At 39.8% G+C, this 12,864-nt stretch overlaps 1 protein-coding gene across 2 annotated transcripts in view; it reads right to left on the bottom strand.

Annotated features, from left to right (window-relative positions):
- The window catches only part of EBF1 (EBF transcription factor 1), a 291,472-nt gene that overhangs the window by 21,616 nt on the left and 256,992 nt on the right, over positions 1-12,864 (bottom strand). The window lies entirely within an intron of this gene.

Here is a 12,864-nt window from a genome sequence, read left to right on the forward strand (position 1 = left end):
GGCAAGGGCTGTGCTGTATGAACGCAACATGAATTTGTAGAAGAGGAAGTCAGACTGGGTGCTTGACTTCCTCCAGCAGCGTTCAACAGAACGTTAGCATCTCTGCAGGTAGCGTGTAGATTTAGTGTGCCACGGTTGGAGGCGTGTTCTCCTCAAGGTGCATGTTTGGAGCGGGGCTGCAGCGTCCAGGGCAGAGGTGAGGGTAGTGTTACATGAGGAGATAGCCAGTGAGGAACAGGAGAAAGTAGGGATGGATAGAAGTTGGGAATCAATATTAGCTGATACCTTCTGGAGGTCAATATAATTCAGATTCCTTCTAAGTTAAGGGGGGTTTAGGTTGAGGATGATGGGGAGGGGGCTATTGAGAGCAAATTATAATAGATGGTGATCTGAGAGAGAAAATGGAATGTTGCAGAGATTAGAAATTGTACATTTATTTGAGAAAATAAGACCTAGGGTATTGCCAGCTACAAGGGTGGGGGACCTAGCCCACTGTGATAGCCCAAGGGAGGAGGTAATTGAAAGTAGTTTTGAGGCTACTAAGGACAGAGAAGAAGTAGGAAAGCCAAGCAGCAAAGTGGTCAAGGAAAAGGAGAGGGGAACCAGGGGGGCGAAAGATAACTGCATTGTTAGTATAGATGGGTTTGAAAAGGCGAATTGTATTAAATTCAAAAAAAGAGAAAGAGAGGGACGGAGAGGGGGTGGTGGCTAGAGCAGAAACCCTACACCACTACCTTTGCTTTCAGAGTGTCTTGGGTTGTGGGAAAATTGAAGACCACCAAAGGATAGAGATGCAGGTGTAGCAGTGTCAGAGGGAGAGAGCCATGTTTCAGTTAAGACTAGTAAGAATAGGGAACGAGAGATGAAAAGGTTGTGCACAGCAACAGAGTAACACTGCAAACAGAGCGTGCATTCCAGAGGGCAGTATGGAAGGAGGATTTAAACGAAGAGTGATATGAGATGGGTACGAGATTATTGTGATTCCTGGAGTTAGCACATGATGGGTTTGCGGAGGTGAGACTGAGATTTGGAGAGACATCACCAGCTGCTAGGAGCAGAAGAATAGAGAGTAAGAGAGGTGTGAGTACGGTTTAAACGTTTTGTGAGAGGGTGTGTATTTAGAGGTTTAAGAAAGGGTTGGTGGAGATAGGCTGGAAAGGTATAAGTAGAGTGCATTGGATGAATAGAGAGGGGAGGGAGGTAAACTGAAAATGGTGTCAGCAGGGACAGGTGAGCAGAGGGATAAAGAGATTTTTCTAATAAGAGAGGTGAGAGTGAAAGTAAAGAATATAAGGGAGAGTTTATATTATAAATAAGGAAAATTAGGATTTTTAGTTATGCAAAATTAGATGAGGTGGGTGGGATCTTAAAGTCACATGAGAGATGAGGGGGTCAGGGGTTGCAGGTAGAGAGTGTAATAGTTGAGCAGGTGATGAGGGTTTGAGAGACATAATTATTGTGTTTGGAAAGTCAGATAATTTGTGCTATCTATAAATGTAGTGAGTTCCGTGGGTGGGGGGAGCCATCCAAAAGAGCTACCTCTGCATAAGGCTGTAGCTTGTCTTGGTAGCTGTGAGTCCTGGGAGCTAGTTAATGTTCTGTTTGGGACCCAGGCTCTGCATAAGGCTGTAGCTGAGAGTCCTGGGAGCTAGTAAATGTTCTGTTTGAGACTAAACCATTTAGTTAATAAACCCCTCAGTGATTAAATTAACTGTTTATTTAAAGAAGCGTATAGGCAGAGTGCAAACTATTAAGACAATGTACAAAATGCACTACAGTGTAATTATATGTTACAATTATAAAAACAACATTTTATTTCTATTTGTTCCAATAATGGCATCTGTTTCTATCCATGATCTCGTAGCTCACAGTGTTGAATCCTGGCAAGCAGAGACAATACACACTAGCAACTAAATGGCTGATTTACTAAATTACTCTGAGTTGCGCCCTCGCCATGGCTGCTGTCTTTCTCTGTGGTGTGTTTAAATTGTTCTGTGTTTAAATATTCAGCATGAAGTTAATGTGAACTGATGAACTGAGATTGCATACATTCCCTTTCAATTGAGACAGAGAGACAGAGCTGTAGCAGATCATGAGGGTTGAGGAGGTGAAAATGATTTATATTTGAGGATCTTGCTGATGACTCCCATTATTGTAAGGTGCTCTTAATTGGCTTGGTGCTTGAATCAGTAATTCAAGAGTGCACAGGGAAACCGACTGTTTGAAACAGCGGCTAAAGTATTCTCTGAAGGGTTCACAGCTAAGCTTATTGCACAATATATTTTAATGTTGCTTGCTTGCTTCTTTTGTAGAATTCCTGTTTCTGAATGAAAGACATCTAAGACTGTGCTTGTAAACCAGATAGTGATGGCTTCATAATCCTAATCCCTCCTTGCTTGGAGTTTAGAATACTTGGGAACTCTTGCAGGCTTTTTGTCAGCAATCCAAAGTAAATTTAAAGTGAATTTAATAAAAAAAAAGCTGACCCAAAAACTTCTCCAATTTAGTTATGCGACCAGTTTTGGCTACTTGGGCCTTACATTTGAAATTTACTTTGAATTCACCTTTCATTCTCTCTTTAGTGTTGGTGTGTATAAGTGTTAAACAGTTCTATTTACAGTAGTGTCACTTGAATCTATCGTAAATATACTTCATTTTATAAATAAAGTACTGTGATCTTGGTGTACAAGACTGTTTTAGTTACAGAGATAAGATGATCATGCACTATTGCACTAATCGTCACTATTAAAGTGTTCAAGCATGCCCTCCCTGATGACACCTTAGCCACAATCCATAAACAAAAAGTTCCCTCTTTGACTATTTGGAATGCTGCAAAGTAGCTCCAGTCTTGCCATGGACTCCTTCCAAGTGCAGCAAGGAGGGTGGGTGGAGATTTTAAAAGGAATTTACTTGTTTTTAAAAGATTGAGAAATAAAAAGTTAAGAGAGAGACTTCAGTATTGGACAAAGTTAGCCAACATTCCTGCTTGAAGACCGATGCACTGGCCACGATGCCAAGCAAAGAAAGCCTGCAGGCTTTTAGTTACAATATTTTGCTTTCCAGGTAATCACGTGTCTTAGTTTGTCCTATAGCAGGGTTAGGCAGCCTTCGGCACTCCAGACGTTGTGGACTACATCTCCCTTGATGCTTTGTTAGCATTATGACTTTAAGAAGATTATGGGAGGTGTAGTTCATAAAATCTGCAGTGCCGATGGTTACTTATAACTGTTGTATACGTTAGTGGACAATATTAGTAGTTGTGAAACTTTTGCTAAATATATACAACCTGAGTAAGATATGATGAGCTAAGCTCTTATATAACAACACTGGACGCTAAGCTGGTGATACATAGTACAGTACAAAAATTACATTAAAATACAATTAATTAAGAACTGCTTAAAAGTAGGTGAATTACTAATTAATGACTGATAAGTCAAGGTTCCATGAGGATCTGAATTATGAGTACTTTGAGTGCAATCCTTATTGAGATAGACACTTAAAGAATCATATTTGTTTTTTGTTTTTTATAAAAAGATTTTTTTTTATTCCCACCCAAGAATAAATCCAATGTCAATAAAGTGTATACTTGCAAATCTCTTAAAGTTGTTCAATTATATCTACAGTTTCTTAGTTCCTTCAGATTTCAGAATCATGAATATTCTAATTACACCCAAATCTATCTCTCCTCTTCTGACTTCTCTCCTGAAACACATCATCAAATGCATCTCTTCATCTGCTAACTGCTCACTGTTTCATAGACCTACCCCACCTGTGGCATGGTGGGCAAACGTATAAGGAAGGTTTTATGCCTCCCTTATGCTAATATTGGGGTCATATTGACTCCCATAGGTGTTTTTAGTTTATTTCTTTAACATTTTAATGGGGTGGCTAGCTATCAAGCACTTGGCAGCCTTGAAACAGCATGTTTTTGTTTTTTTTAAAATCTGTTTGCCCCGCTGGCTACAAGCGCAAATAGTTTGGATTTTCTAAATTTGGATCATGAAACAAACAAAATGGTACATTTATTGGCTGTTTCATTAGTTTTATGATGTGTCCATTGGCTGTTTTGGAGTTTGGGATTGCAAATGAATCGCCACGCCAGTTCAGATGATTCGTGAATGCACAAGTCTATTCAATACAAGTATTACATTTAGGGATCTTTCCTCCCATCTGACAAGTTGTTATTCCTCGTATGTGCTAATAACGCTAGATAGCAATGTCATGCAGAACATGTTGGGAATATATTAATATAGCTATAATTATAAAATTCAAAGGTCATTTTGTAAGTAACAAAAAAAAAAACTAAATACAAAAATATTTAAACCAATCAATATAAAACAACTTAAAACAATTGACTTTCTCTCCTTTCTCCAGAGTAAGGTCATGTATCTGCTCAGATCTGTTGCAGGGTGGTCATGTTTCACAATCAGCATTGCCACCTCAGCCATTTTTTTACGCATATTCATTTCACATGTAAAGTGCGGTCCGCAGTGTGTGCTCTCCGAAAAGGAATCAATTAATCATGGAGGGGATCTCATAGCAACCACCATGACAAACTAATGAATTCCCTTCCTTGCAAGTTAACTGAGATGAGTTTTTGAACATGTACATACTGAAACCTATATTGAATCTGCTCATGATTGCGCGTTTAGTGAAGGAAACTTGTGAGTGTGCATGTACTAAATTCTGACCGAGAGTGGGCATTTACTGAAGTCAGCTTTTGAGAGTAAGAAGTCAGATTGTGACTGAGTGAGTACAGAGGTGAGTTCATGTAAACTAAAGTCTGCAGGTGTGCACTCTTGCACTGAAATCTGCTGGTGAGCACTCGTGTACTAAAGATTGCTGGTGAGCACACATCTACTGAAGTCTGGTGAGTGTACGTATATTGATGTACTCTGAACTGTGTCTGCACTGAAGTTATGCACCGTTTGCATGTGACATTGACACACTAAAGCAGGCATAGGCAACCTTCGGCACTCCAGATGTTTTGGACTACACCTTCAATGATGCATTGCCAGCATTGTGTGTGTAAGAGCATTATGGGGGATGTAGTCCACAACATCTGGAGTGCCCAAGGTTGCCGACCCCTGCACTAAAGTCTCAACAGTCCAATTTAAAATTAATGAAAAAGTGGAGTGCTATATGTTTATTACAGACTATCTCTTAAAAGCTGTGACTTCCATGTAACAACTCACCTGAAACTCACCAGAGAATAAATAGCTTTCCGGGTTGTGTTGAACTAACATTATCCAATTATCCTCATTGCACTTCAAATATGAGTGATCTGATAAACAGCAACACTCAGTCTAAACCATCCATACAGCCTTAAAATGGACCCCAAAATCCACCATCAATAGTGTAGATTTCCAGATCCCCCGCCATTACAGTCAGTCTTATACTATAACAAGAGCTTTCCAAACTAGCTAACCCAGACCCGTTCTTTATATTCACGAGAGAAAATGATATATAGTTACTGTAGTGAGGGCTAATTTAGGCACGTTGGATATTTGTGAATTACATTTTCCAAGATGAAGGAATTCATTCCAATCTGTGATATCCTTGGGCTATGATGACTAGTTTCCCTGAAACTCATGTCAAGTGCTGAAAGGTGTCACATTTAGGAAAGGGTTCCTGGGAGTCTGCACTGTTAACAAAGAACACCTGAAGAATAATGTTGAGAACCTGTGTTCTAAAAGCAATCATTAAAATATATATATTAGCATCCATTTAAATTTGAGCCCATACCTTAAGTGTCAGCATTTTTACTGCAGATAAAATTCCATTCTTTGAAGGTAGTGTATTGCCCACACAGACTGCACTTAAAGCACACAGGTCACAGCAATCTCCTTTTATAACCTTTCATGAGAAGATCTAATCCTTTTAATTCCACCATGCAATCTACGAACTGACTGCCACAGTGCTCAATGCCGTACTCTTAACCAGACAAGTTGGACACACAGGAACAGAGGGGTTGAGGGCCCTGCTCAATGAGCTTACAGGGTAGAGGGAGTGGGGTAAAGTGACACAAAAGGTAAGGATAGTATTAGACTAGTGACAGTTGCAAGAGAGGAATCAGTCGGGAGCTATTAACAGTTTAATTGATACTCTTTTATGAAGAAGTGGATTTTTAATGATTTTTTGAAGGAGTGGAGACTGGGTGAGCATCTAACGGAGGAGGGAAGTGAGTTCCACAGGAACAGTGCAGCCCTCGAGAAGTTTTGAAGGTGAGCATCAGAGTGGGAGTACGGACAGAAGATAGACGTAAGTCTTCAGCAGAGCGCAAGGGCCTAGACGGGACATACTTGTGTAATAGGGAGGATAAGTAGGTGGGAGCAGCATTATGCAGACCTTTGAAAGCAAGAACCAGAATTTCAAATTGAGCCCTAGATCTTACAGGGACTGACAGAAGGGTGAGGCGTGGTTGATGCAGGCAGACAGGAAGATGAGCCTCGCCGACGCATTTGTTATGGACTGTAACAGCGCAAGTTGGGACCACGTAAGACCACTGAGAAGCTGATTACAGTAGTCAAAGCGCATAGGGCAGTGGAATGGACCAGCACCTTAGTCGCATCTGGTGTTAAGTAGGGTCGGATGCGCGCAATGTTTGTGAGATGGAAGCAGAAGGATTTAGCAATAGACTGAATATGAGGCGTGAGGTCAGAGTCAAAGAGAACACCTAGGCACCTAGGCAAGTTGGACTTGGTGTCCAACTTGTCCGTTACTGTAAAGCGCTGCGGAATTTGTTGGCGCTGTATAAATAATAATATAATAATAATAATTTATAAAAGTGCAGATTTCAATAGAAATCTGCACTTTTTGCAAAATTAAAAAAAGAAGATAAAGTCTTCACACATAAAGCATTTCAGCAAGCTAAAGTGCTTTATGTGTGTGGAATATTCCTTTAAAGCATACCCTCTCTGATGTAAATAATCCTATAGCCCACAGCATCTAGAAGACAGGCACCCACTAACGACAGAGACGCTCCAGTTCACATACAGGAGCATTGGAGATCTGATGTGCATAAGCAGCAACTGCTTCACACACATCCAAATTCCCCATAAGAAAGTACTGAATCACTGCTGTGGTATGGGGGCTGCAGTCACGTGACTGAGTTTTACTTGGTTACTGCAGCAGGAAGCGCCTCCTGCTGGATACTGACAGCCACTGCAGATGTGTTTAACCCTGCATGTAAACATTGCAATTTCTCCAAAACTTTAGTGTTTTACATGTCAGGGTAAAACTTATAGGGCCACAGCACCCAGGTCACTTCAATGAGAGGAAGTGGCCTGAGTAACTTTAGTGGTCCTTCAAGGATCTATGATACTGCTTGGCAGCTTAACGGAACAGTCATGTTAGAAATGCAAATTTGTATGTGAGGGAAGGCAGTCTATACAAATGAGAGACTGCAGGGACAGTCTCTTTGTACCAAAACCACTGCATTGAACTCTAGACTAGAGGCTCTGGCACTTTGATGTCCATTTAAATGCGTGTTTGAGGAATGGTCTCTAGGTCACAGTCCCTGTCTGTTAAACTGTTCTGAATCTACACATTCTGGTGATAACAGGGCTTTTTGTGCTGCTTTATAAGCTCATCCACTGAGATAGTACCATATAACAAAACATTTCCATGAGCTTCAGAATGTGATAACTCTTATACACAAAACAAAATAGCAGGCTGTGGTTAGGTTTTAAAAGTAAGAGTTAAAACCAGAGATTGTGGGAGAATGCCAACAAATCCTTTTAATTGATGCTCTGTTGTCATGACAACATAAAGATGGCAGATGACACAACTAGAGATGCTCAGCTGGCAGTTTCAGTGAGCAGAGTTCACATCCCATCCCTCCATATGGACGCTGAGTGTATGGTAATGAGAGGACCATATGGTGAGAGATATAAACTCTGAACAATTGTGCTGTGACTGCACCAGTGAGCCGATGGGACAGAATCTGAGCAAGAAGGCTCCCTGGTCCCCACCCCAGGCCTCTTCGTGTGCTTGTCATGTATTAACACATGTATGTGAGTACATGCCTGTTAGGACAGACACACGCCTGCACTACATACATAAGAGTTTCCGTTCTTTTTTAAATACTATATTTATATTGATTAGAGATCTTCCACTAGGGTGTACCTATTTCCCCTTTAAACAGGAAGTCTGTGCAATGTCGTGCATACTGTCAGACTGCACAAAAAGCATCACTGCTCTGCATTATGCATTTTTTTATAAGTCTGGTTAAAGAGGAAATCTCGTCACACCGCGCTACCTTGCAAACCAGGGCGACCATACTTCCCATTTAAGGAGGATGTTTGTAAAAAAAAATTAACTGACAGTGTAGGATATGTGTTTTTTTTAATAAGAGTCGTGTCTTAAAGGGTGAATTAACTCAGCTCATTACAAAGATTAAATACACTGTTCAAAAAATGAAATGTACAACAAGCAGATACCAGAAGGGCAGTTTGGGTTAAGTCAATGTTAGTTAACCTGGTCCCTGGGCACTGATGATTTTGTGAATTATATTTCCCATAATGCTTAGCAAGAAATCACATAGAACTGGGCATAATAGAGAGTACACATGGCACTTGTGTGAGCTGCTTGCCTACTACAACACATGAAAGGACAAAATTATTGTGTTTTAAGCCACATTCTTCCCATTACAGTACAAAGTAAAAGCAGAATGTAGAAAGCCAGAAACCAGGTGTGTTTATAGAACAAGTGTTCTTTTAAGACTGCCTGTGTTTAAAGGGACACTCCAAACACCTAAAGCACTTTAACTTGCCAGTGCATTTCAAATTAGGGGTTTATTTACTAAACAGTACGTTTTGGGCATTAACATCCTACTTGCGTACCTGCAGGTTAAAACAAATGGGTGGGGGAAAAGATCCTCATTTAATACTCACTGCAGGGTCAGCAATGTGCCTTTTTTAAACAGCTATGTTTTATAAGGGCAATCAAGCTTGGGCCCTGTCCCTTGTTAGATGTTATGTACCAGATAGAGATTAATCCATACTGTGCGAGCATATTGGGCATTCGGCATGCCTTGTTCTATTGCTAGATTCTATCTATCCGCATTATAATATATATAAGTCTAAGTATACTAATATATACATACCAATAAAATGTACAGAGAGATTTAAAGGTTTCTTTTTTTAGACATTACTTCTTAAAAAAAAAAAAAAAAAAAGAGGGGATACATTCTACGTGATTTTCATATTTTCTTCACTGAACAATGAGTTGCAGTGAGTAAACAACTGACTTGCAAAATCTAGGCCACAACAGCCAAGCTGTTTGAAAATGTTGCCAACTCAGGTATTTTAGTCGGAATGTATGCAATTCTGATGTCAGCTCAATACTTCTCATTGCTTAGTGAGTTACCCCTAATCCATTGCCAATGGAACATTTTTATTGAGCTTCACAAGTGGGGGGAGTGTGTGTGTCCCTAATTCATATGGGGTCTGTCTTGCATACATAGTCGCATTTATACATAACATACACGTGTTTATATATATACCGTAAGTATATATATACTGTATATACACACACATATTACAGTATATGGTATAATATCGATATGTATGATATCTTGTACAGTGCTTAGAAATACCATGGTAGTCTTTATTCTACATTTATTATTAATAGTAAGGTTTTAGAACTGTGGCACAGACTGTGACAAATTCCATATGGCACAGTGTCAGATTTCTCCATCTGTGCCACCCTGCATGCTGAAAACAGGCTGTCAGCCGACCCGTGTGTCTAATTGTCTCATTGTTTGCTGACACCCATCTCTTTATTGTTGGAACATGCTATGTGTTTGGCATCAGTGTAAACCCTCTGCTGTTTGTTTATATATAACTATAGCATAGCTGTTAATCGCGGCATACAAAAACTATTGCTAGAAACATTCTTAATACCGTAATAGACTGTGTGAAGCTTACGGACATTTCTCGCTGTTACAAAGCATCCAAGAAAGCACACAGACAATGCCTGTTTGTACGGCCTTCATTTTTGGGATGGAGATTCTTTGGGGAGCTGGGGCTAAGAGTCAGGAAGCTGGAAGGAATGTGAGTCTCTGGAAAAAATACTTTCCGATTTGACTTCATAGGACTTGATGTCAGGCCGTAAAGCACACAGTAATCTCATGGGTGTTATAAGAAAGACCATAGGAAAAATCGAACGCTCCCGGGGTCAGCTGTGCTAAAATCTATAAATATTGAAAAACAAAACAAATCTATAGCACAACAAGACATGTACGGTACATACTAGAAATGGACTGACTGTTTTCTCTTATGTGTTTAGCGTATTGGGGTAGTACACTCCCACAGTTATCAACCAGGGCATCATTTTTATCACCTGCAGCTTGTCTGAAGAAGGCTGGATTGGATGGGATTTTTGATACAAGGGTATCAGTTATTTACATGGTACAGATTAGTCAAGCGTTATTGTGTTCTAATATGGAATATTTTTATTTAATGCAATATGCGATCTTAACACTGACACGTGGCTTTTAACCCCTTAAGGACCAAACGTCTGGAATAAAAGGGAATCATGACATGTCACACATGTCATGTGTCCTTAAGGGGTTAACCTCTTATGACTCAGGTCTAGCAAAACCTGCACCCTGTTCTCAGTTCAGTTCCACTATTGTTCACAACTTTATTCTCCGTTAAAAGTAAACCAATATCTTTTAGTGTGATAACATTGCTTATGAAGTATTTCATTAACACAAAAGTTACCCCTCTGACACTCAGACGGTCAGAAAGTTTATGGGTCCACATAAAAAGAAATTTCTAAATGGTGCTTGTGTTTACCGATAAAACAAAACAGAAATATCCACCATTATCTTTGTATATCTGGACGCTCTCAGCTGCCGCAGAGAGCTTACTATCATTTACATTTCTGCCTGCATAATTTACCAGAGTTTGTTGGGATTTTAAAATGTGAAATTTGGGGCTAAAACAGATTAACTGAAAATGTATCAGATTTTTGGAGAATGTTTTCAATTTGCAAGTTTTGACCTAAAATGTAAAATGAATTTGAAAGTTCACTGCATTCCCAGCTATGCACACTATAGTGAAAGACCTTGCGTGTATCTTTTACGGAATTGCAAATCACTGGAGTTTAATTACCACAAGGGTTTGCATCGTTACTACTTCGGTCTTTTCAGCAAGCAAGTGATTTTTCATAATTGTCTAAGCATCCGGCACCACGGCAGCCTTGGGCAATTAGTCATTCTAACCCAGCTCAGGGTTAGCTTGACCAATTAATATTTACAGGACAAACTCCTGCTTATAGCTGGTTACAACAAGCCTGGAACAAGCCCCGGTTATATATCTATTGTGTTCCTTTCCATGCTCCCCTATGGGGGTCTGCACACTTTTTGCCTAGTAGACAGATTGCTCTCAATCTTCTGTACAACCCTACCTGTACTGCTTTATGCATTGTCTGCCTGTCACACTGAGCCGTGAATGTTAATTTTCCGAGTCCAAAGGAAATCTTTGCATTGCAAACCTCTATCAGATGCCCTTCTCCCCCAAGCTGTAATGGCACGTAATTGTATTATGATGTATAATTCATAAACCTCTCTCTAAAGACCTTAATGCTTTCAATCACTGGTGCACTCAGCCTCACCGAAGATTTGTTTTCAGAGCATTGGGAAGGAGGGGTAACCTGGTGCAGTGTTCAGTCTATAGAGAGGGGGGCGAGAACATTTGTCTGAGCAGGTGGAGTTAATGCTCTGTGTTTTGAGATGGGAAAGTGATGGGAGTAACGAGCGTGTGTTGAGTTTTGAAGTGATCATGTGCTGCGATTTTTTACTTTTGAACTTAGCTATCTTAGAAACCAGGAAAAAAAAAGCTTGCGGGTGGGGAGACCTAATGTTTCTATTGCGGCAATCACAGCTGCAGGTAATTGTCAGACAAACAACCGCATGTAGCACACTGAAATAGTTCAATCTCAGACCTTTTTGGAGTTGTACAGCACTGAAAGAATTAGGCAACAAAAAATCTCAATGACAACTACACCCTGCAATTTTCACTGAATATGGTTTGTTTCTAGGCTAACTTTTAACCTATAGTGCTATCAAAAATGAATTGTTTCATTGCTGGATTGCTCCCTTAATCTGCTTTGAGGGAACACTGTCGGCAGTTTGTTTCCTTTCTTTGGGTTATATGAGCGAGAGTGTTACTGTTACTTACTGTACTGATAAAAGTTAGTACAAGGTCTAGTGGCTAGAGACAACTCTTTAACCCCTTAAGGACCAAACTTCTGGAATAAAAGGGAATCATGACATGTCACACACATCATGTGTCCTTAAGGGGTTAAAGGCTACTTATATTTCCCTAGATACACAGTTGGTACTAACGTTACTGTGGTTCTAATCCTCAGCTGATGCATCTCTTATTTATTACGATTGAGTTGCCTTGTTGATGAAACTGATTTGTCTTTTTGGAGACAAAAACTGTTGTATTCTGATATGTGACAATATGTGTTACGTTGTTGACAATACTTGCATTGTATTGTTTATCTGAGTGACTTTCTTACCTCTTTGTATAATTTTCTACCTGTTCTTTGTTTATTAATAAACATTTATTGAAAACAAAATTACCACTAAGGAAGGATGAGTTATTAACCTGGAATGAGATTATTTCCTAGAACAGATAAATGAAATCAGAAAATATCAATATATTGATTCCACACTGGATCCTTTATCATTTTGGCAAACTTTGGTTGAAAATCATATTTCCTTAAATGGTTAGTCCAACCAACTTGAAACGCTGCCTATACAGAAACAGCTGTTTGTTTGTGCTGGGATCTAGTTGCACCCCTGGCACACATGACTTAGGCAGTCCGGGACTATGTTCATGACTGCCT

Source organism: Pelobates fuscus, chromosome 3, assembly GCF_036172605.1.
Source record: "Pelobates fuscus isolate aPelFus1 chromosome 3, aPelFus1.pri, whole genome shotgun sequence".
Classification (NCBI taxonomy): Eukaryota; Metazoa; Chordata; class Amphibia; order Anura; family Pelobatidae; genus Pelobates; species Pelobates fuscus.